This window comes from Notamacropus eugenii, chromosome 4, assembly GCF_028372415.1.
Source record: "Notamacropus eugenii isolate mMacEug1 chromosome 4, mMacEug1.pri_v2, whole genome shotgun sequence".
In the NCBI taxonomy this organism is placed as follows: domain Eukaryota; kingdom Metazoa; phylum Chordata; class Mammalia; order Diprotodontia; family Macropodidae; genus Notamacropus; species Notamacropus eugenii.
The window spans coordinates 15212054-15220002 of NC_092875.1; the positions used below are offsets into that span (position 1 = coordinate 15212054).

Here is a 7949-nt window from a genome sequence, read left to right on the forward strand (position 1 = left end):
TTGCAAATGTTCTGACTCAGATGAGTAAATGTGGTATTGTACACTAAATCTCGGAAAGCTACCCACTCCTTTTCTGCTCCACTGTTGCCAACTGTGTGTTGGCTCAGCTTAAGTTAGCAAGAAACTCTTCACTCTTAGAGAAGCAATCAAGTCTGTTAACAATAAATCTTTGGGTAGTCATCTTGTCTTGGGGCTACAGCTTTTGTTGAATGTGAAACTTAAACTTGGAGAGGATAAGTGCATGATTGGTCCAGCATTCTGCACCACTCATCGTCTTCAATATTCTTACAACCTACCTATCTCTTCTCCTTACAATGACAGTCTATTAAAAGCCAATGTTTGCTGCAAAGATGCGTCCTCAAAGTTTTATTGCATTTAGGTAAATGGAAGGCAGTGTTGATGTGAGGTCATAAAATGCACAAGTCCTCAGTAGTAAGTGATTGTTACTGTTTCCAACTCCCTTCCTCCCAAAGACTCTCTGGCCTGTCTGTGCCTACTCTGGCATTAAAGTCGCCCAGAATTACAAGTTTGTCCTCTTTTGTCACATTAATGATAAAGGTCTTCAGGTCTTCATAACATTTTTCTTTGACCTCATCAGGGTTCATCATGGTGGGAGCATAGGCCCTGGTGATGCTAGTGTGGTGTTTTCCTACAAGTGGCAATCACAGTGTCATGAGCCTACCATTCACTCCTTTTGGGAGGCATATGAGCTTGTAGACTAGATTACTTTTGATTGCAAAACCTATGCCAGCTTCACAGACCTCCCCATCACTGTGGCCACTCCAGAAAAAATGTGTATTCAGCTCTGACTTTGGTAAATTGGCCTTCATTTGCCAGCCTTGTTTCACTCAGGGCTGATATTTGGATGTGATACCTGCTGAGTTCTCTCACAACACAACTTTTCTTTCACTACTGAGTTTTGTCTTGTCCACAAGCATGTGCCACATTCCATGTACCAAAGGTGAATGGAATTAGCTTTGCAAAAGTTTTGTACTTTTTTGTGTGTTTTTGACTGCAAGGTAGGATCCCTGCTTGCTGTGGCAAACAGGCCAGGGTTGAGTGAAGCAGACAATTTCCAGGACACCTTTTTTAGAGCCTTACTCCTGCCAGGAAGTGAACAGGGTGGTCCTTAAAAAAAGCTACTTAGACACTCAGGGGGCTGCTGAATCCCACTGCTCCTTCAGTCCAGTGAGAAGACAAGCCTCTGGCCTGGGTCTCTCGTGTGCAGGGTTGTGACTATAATTCTCAGTGTATCCGGATCTGCTGCTCTATCAGCAGTTACCACAGGACTTTGAGGTAAGTAAAAATGGTATGGGTGATATATCTTTGACTCATGCATAAATGGGATTTAAGTGAGGCAGAGTTGTGTTAAGTTGTTGGCCTCACTCTCTCTTGGTGTCTTTGGGGCCTAACTTAGCTCTAAGCACTCCACATCAACTACTTTAGCCACCTTCATGGCTGTTGGAACAAATGGTTCACATCTGCCCATTCTACTGGGAAAGTCTTCACATGTTTGGGGTAGACAGGTCCCTAGCTCATCAATGGATTTGAAGCTCATAGGCTACTCCAGTTTAGCCAAGGGTTAGCCAACTGTCTGCTAAGATGGTTTTACTGAGGTGTGGCCACTGTGCATGCTATGGCTTCTTGGAGCCAAAGGTGGGAGTTGGGTGAATCAGGTGGACACCAGAGGAGGATGAGCAGCCTTGAAAAGGACTTGGCAGCCCTCTACTAGATACACTAATCTTCCCTGACTCTTGGCACATAGGAGGCACTTAATAAATGCTCATTGACTGACTCATGGTGGTATCCTCAACAGAAAGAAGCGTTCCATCAAGGAGTAGGGAACTATAAAGAATGGGTTCTGAATCTGCATTTTCAACCTTGTCCAATGAGAGCTGGTTCTGTCTGGGTGTCTGTTAGCCTACATGAGTAAGATGGGGAGCTGAGCCTTTGTGATAAGAACCAGGAGATTTAGGGAAGTCTAGGATTGGGGAAGGACCTTCTCACTTACCCCAGAGAACCCTAGGAAATTGACTTCAGAAACAGGTGACTTTGGGGTTGGAAGATGCCAGGGCAAGCTGGGGGTGGGGTGGGGAGGTCTCTAAATGGGAGAACTGTGGAGGAACTAGAACCTTTCGACATATATCTGCCTGGTCAGTTGCATATGGGAATCTCTTCTCCTTGTCTAGGACAGATGGAGGAATAAAGGGTGCTATCTACGTAGCTAGGACTGTTTCCTTTTTTTTCTTTTTCCAACCACTGTATCATTGACATCAGCTGGGGAGAGACTGAATCATTTTACAGATAGATCTTTATTTTTCCTGTTGATAACATTGTTGCGGTCATAGTTACAACAATGGAATCAGCCAGAGGGCATAGTTTTATAGCTCTTACTGTACAAAGCCATCTTGATTTCTAAAACGTCTACCACAATTCCCAACTCCAGCTCAAGTTTTCCCCCATAATATGCCTGTTTTCCTACAGCAGTACCAACATGGAATTTTACCATTTTTACTATCTTTGCCAATATGATGTATGTAAAGAATTGTTTTGATGTATATTCCTCTGATTATTAGAGTTTGAACACATGTTCAAGTGTTTATTAATAACTTCCCTTTTTTCTTTCAAGAACTGCTTGTTCACATAATTTGGTCACTTAGCTATTGGATACCAAAGTCAATTTAAAGAAATCAGTCAAACCTGTTTGATAGACTATAAAGTCTTTAGGAACAGGGATGGTTTCATGTTCATTCTTATAATGCTAGCACCTAGTACAATAATCGGTACTTATTGATTTTTTTCCAGATCTGGTCTGTTTATTGCTGACATCTCTCAGCAGATAATCCATTCTCTAAATTACTCACTGGGAGTATGGCTGCCTCTGGTCTCTGCTCAGACATATCTCTTGGCTGGCATTTCCTTTCACTTGAAAATCTGGGTCTGACTCCTTCTCCTGGCTTTCTCCTTGAGCTTCAGTAGAAGCTTTACTTTTCCCTTTGGAGTCTTCAGGAAAGGCTTCATCCCACACCTCAGAACTCTCTGGGACAAACTCCTCTATCTTCTGCCATGTCGCTCTCTCGGCAGGGCCCCAAAGATCTTTTGTGTGCTTGGATCTGTGCTCGTGCACTGTTGTTTAATGGCAGAATCTCTCCTTTTTCCTCCATTTTTTTCTGTTTCTTTTTCTTCATTGCTTTTCATCTAATCATGGACAATGTCAATGCTCTTTTCAATCTTCTTTCTTTCTTTGGTTTCCCATTTCTCCCTTTCTTCCTTCTCAGCTTCACTCCCCGCCTTAGCCCAGGCTTCTGCACATGCTCTGTCCTTTGGAAAAACTGGCCTGTCATCCAGGTAAGTTAAGACCTTCAGTCGAATGATAACAGTTCTTCTCTAGTGTACAATTTTCTTAATCACTGTGTTCCTCATCAAGTTCAGTACAGGCAAATTAGGCATGACTTCCAGGACAGAGGATATTCAGATCAGCTAGCTTGTTGTTGGAAAGGTCAAGAACACAAAGTTATACAGTATTTCAGGTGCTGAATGTCTTCCACAGTTTCTAGGTGATTGTTTGCAGTGTGTTTAGAACTGAAAGACAAGACAGGATCTCTATGGTCTTGATATAGTTATTCCTGAGGTTGAAGGAATCTAGTTTTTTCAAGGGTTCAAGGTTCTCAATTTTACCAGTTAAATTTAATTGCAATTCTGTTTATGTCTGCAGGTTCTCAATATTCTGTATCCTGTTACATTCTAGCCAAAGACACTGTAGTCCTGTCTACTGTTCCAGGTTATCAATTTAGTCAAAACCTTTGAAGTGTAAATAAAGCGTGTCACTTAATGCTGGAGTCATATACAATTTTTGGTCCTTGCAAATCTTCCTAAGGAAACTTTTAGTCATTCTATGACAATTGACCTTTTCATTAGTTTTTTGGCATAGAGAGTGAGTTTTTGAGTTTTGAGTGTCACTTTGCTTCTGCTCACTTTGGTGCCATTTTTCTGAAGAGGAGTCTGTAGATTTCTCCTCAGGTTTTAGCTCTGTGTTGTTTATCAGAGCACCCTCTCTATTTCTACTTTCCCCTGAAGACTCTTCTGATTGCTCTGGCATACTCCCATGCTCAGTTTCATCTTCCTGGCCAGGCACTCTGGATTCTGGATGCATTTTTAGTTCTCTCCCTTGGGTCTCCTCACATAGCAGTGGCATGGCTGCAGCTCCCTTATTGATTATTACATTAATTTCTATCAGTTCCTCATAGATTTGGGATGTTAGAATTTTATTGCAAATATGTTTTTCATGAACAGGTTGGATTGCCTTTGGAAAATTGAACAATGCTTTGAATGGCCCCAAACTTCTCCTTGAAACAAAGGCCTGACCACTTACCAATTTTTGATCCATTCTTCCATTGCTGCTACGTGACTTTGAGGCATTATATATCACAGTCTCTAAAGAATCAATGTTTCAGGTTGCCCATTAGGCAATGGAGAGCTGACTGGTGGATGGAAAATATCTGCAATCCATTTATAACCAACCAAGAATTATATAAGAGCAGTGGCATAAAGGGTATTATCAGGACAAGAAAATGGCTTCATCATGTGCTCAGAGTGAGAATTAACTAAAGGACGACTTATGTGTTTCAATTGTAGTCATGTAATACCAAGAAAACTAGAGGATTGCCTTCACTCTATCTGGGTGAATGAGAGGGCATGAATGGATTTCTATCCATAGAAATAAAAAAGTATCACTTCAAAGATTTTCACCCCAATCCATTTCTTTCCTCTTCATTCTGGATGGATTGTTTTTTGTTGTACTAAAACTTTTTTGTTGTTCTGTAATTAAATTCTTCTCTTTTTTCTTGGAGTATTCCTCCTGTTTGTTGCTGAGCTCAGATTTCCTCATCTCTCAACAAAAAAGAAGTCTACAAGAGAGTTTGGCTTCAAGGATAGAAGGCCTGACTTTGAGTAAACCAGATGTGGTTGTAGGCTAGTGACTTGGCTTCCCTAATACTGTGGGTTACCCATGTGTTGTTACCACTCTTTATTAGTGGAGGAAGTTCCTTACTGATAGACTCATAGATCCAGATAAGTGATAAGAGCCAACATTTCACAGCATTTTAAGTTTTGTCAAAGTGGGATGTGATGTCATCTCACTGACTCTTTCAAAAGGTCCCTAGGATATGGGTCCTCCAGGTATTCTTACCTCCGGAAGAAGTAACTCAAATTCAGAAAGTTGTACTGAGTGTATGGGCAGTGAGCATCAAAGATTGAATCTGAACACAGATCTCTTCTAATTATGGACCTTGAGTTTATGCTACATCAAGCTGAGTCCAAGGAACTGGAGATGTTTTAGCCTAGAGAAGGGAAGGCTCAAGGTGGGTATGAGAGCTGGCTTCAAGTATTTAGGCAGATAAGTGGTGCAGTGGATAGTGTCGGATCTGAAGTCAGGAAGATCTGAGTTTAAATCCAGGACAGATTGCTTGAAAGGTAGTGAGCTCCCTGTCACTGGTGGTCTTCAGGCAAAGGCTGGGTGACTACTTGTCAAGCATGATATAGAAGGGATCCTTTTACAGGTAGCTGTTGGACCAGATAGTCTCTGAGGTTCCTTCCAACTCTGATCTTCTGTGATTTTCTGCACTGTTCAATAGTACATTGCCTCATTAAGAATGACAGGGTCACAATTTTGACTCAGCCTTGCTATGTACATTGAATATATCTCCAATTATTTAATATCTGCTTTAATTCTGTGAGAATTGTTGTAGTTGCCTTTTTACTGACCTTGTGTATACATAGATAGTTAAACAGAATCTTGAGTGTTAGGACCGGAGAACACCTTTGAGACCATCTCATTTAGACCCTGTTTTAGAGATGAAGAAATTGAGGCCCTTCAGGTGTAGAGGTGGTAAGTCACAGAGTCTTTGTTTAACTTAGGTCCTGGACTATGGGTTTGGTTGGGACCCTGGATATCTGGAGGGAGGAAAAGAGGTGACCTGGGGTAGGGTCAAGGATCACAGGGAGGTAAGGATGGGTCAGGGCTGGAGGAATAATGGTTTGAGCACATCCAACAAGCCAGATATGATTTCAAAGAGTTTAATTGACAAGTGGATAAAAAACAGAGAATGATGTATGTAGAGAGCATGCCCAGAAGAGCACAGCAAACCCTGAGAAATCCTGTTAAGGGGCTGTCAAAGTCCCTTGACTGGGCTAGCTCTTTGAGAAGATAAGAACTTGGCTGGTTTTTGTACCTTAATGTGACCCTCTTGATGATGGAAGCATGAGGCTAGTTCATAACTTGGGCTACTTCTTTGGAGGTGACTTTTAAGAGGGAGAGTAGACACAGATAGAGAAGATAAGGGATGGAAAACGAGAGAACTGCTAAGAGTAGAGGGACTACACCCAGATAATAGACTTAGTCTCTGCATAGCCCTTCCAGGGAACCAAAGGGCTCCAATAGAGAAGGAAACATGGGACCATGGGGATGGTGGCAAATGGTGGCTCCAGGGAAGAAAGTGGAGGGGATTTGAGATTAAGCACCAATGTGTGGAAAAGCAAACCCAGATTCTGAGTTCTATGAGATTATGTAAGTCCAGGGAAAGAGAATCATCTTTCTGTTAACACCAAGCTTTTTCCCCTTGCAAGAAGTGCTCAACATTGGTAGTATGGATGATTGTCTTGGTCTTTGAGAGAAGTTGGGGCTCACTAGGAAGAAGAAAGTTTGCCTTAACCATGGATTGACTCAGACACTACTCCACATTTTCTCTTGAGTTCAGTAAGATCTGTCCTGAATCTGATACATTGTTAGCCTGCATGCTTGCAGTGAGTTGAGGGGCTTTTCATGAAACCAAGACATCAGTCAAATGTTGATATTCCCAGGGGAACTTTGAGTGGCAGCATAAATGAAAAGAAAGAGCTCACTATTGAGAAGCCTCAACATTTGAAGTTGGTCTATGTAAAAGAGTTTCATTTTTGAAGCATGGGTTATATATAGTAGAGAGGTGGATAGAGGAAGGCTCTCTTGAGGTATAGCTTTGGGGAAAGGAAGTATCCTGGGACATACTGGGGATTCTCTAGGAGATGAGGTATGGGCAAGGAATAAAGCATCTCCTGGAAGGTGTTGTGGGCACTCTTGAAATTCCTTACCTTGAGGCAGAGCTCTATTTGCCATGCCTTAGTTGTGCCTTTGGCTATCTGCCATTTCTCAGGATAAGGTAGGCCTTGGAGAGCTTTCCTCAGCTCACTCCCAGCAGGAGGATGGGGGAAAGGGATCTAGGACATTAAAGGGCTGAAGTCTATAGGAATAGAGTGATCTGAAGAAAAAACAGGAAGAAGAATAGGCTGGAGACAAGAGTAGCTCTCACTAAGAGATACAAGCAGGGGACCCAGATCAGGAGAGAGTTAGGTCCTAGGGAAGGAGAGAATGCAAAGATCTTAGTGTGGGTCAAATGTTGTGGCATGTCAGGGCCTGATACTTTCTCCATAAAGCTATCCATAGCACTAAGATTCTAGTTCATGGACCCAGGTTAGAAGCTCTGAGTGCAAAATATACCTATAAGTACACACATGCAGAAATATGCTCAAGACTGCCACTGTGAAAGTGAATATGCTGCAAACACCTTCTTCTTTCTGGGCCCTCTAACTGTCTCTAGGACTCTAGGGTTCTCCCATCTTTCCTTCTACCTTCCAAGAGGTGTCACAGGCTAATAGGTTCATCAGAAAAAGTAATTGCTTGGAATAAACTGTGGCTTTCAGAACTTAGAACATAACATGCTACAGACAGGAGGGACGTTTCTCATCTTGGCTTCTGAGCTTGGCTAGGTTTCCTGTAAAGAGGTAAAATCCCTAGGGGGTAGGGGAGACTCAGGGAGGCGTGGGTGTTCACAGTGCCAGTAGCCAGAATTTGCATGTTAACTTTCTACTGATGTCTTCCTACACATTTCCTCAGATGATTCTGCTAATGTCTATGT

At 42.2% G+C, this 7949-nt stretch overlaps 1 pseudogene; it reads right to left on the reverse strand.

Annotated features, from left to right (window-relative positions):
• Window positions 1-2769: 2769 nt before the first annotated feature.
• On the reverse strand, window positions 2770-4195 carry LOC140498053 (dynein axonemal assembly factor 1-like; annotated as a pseudogene).
• Window positions 4196-7949: the final 3754 nt, after the last annotated feature.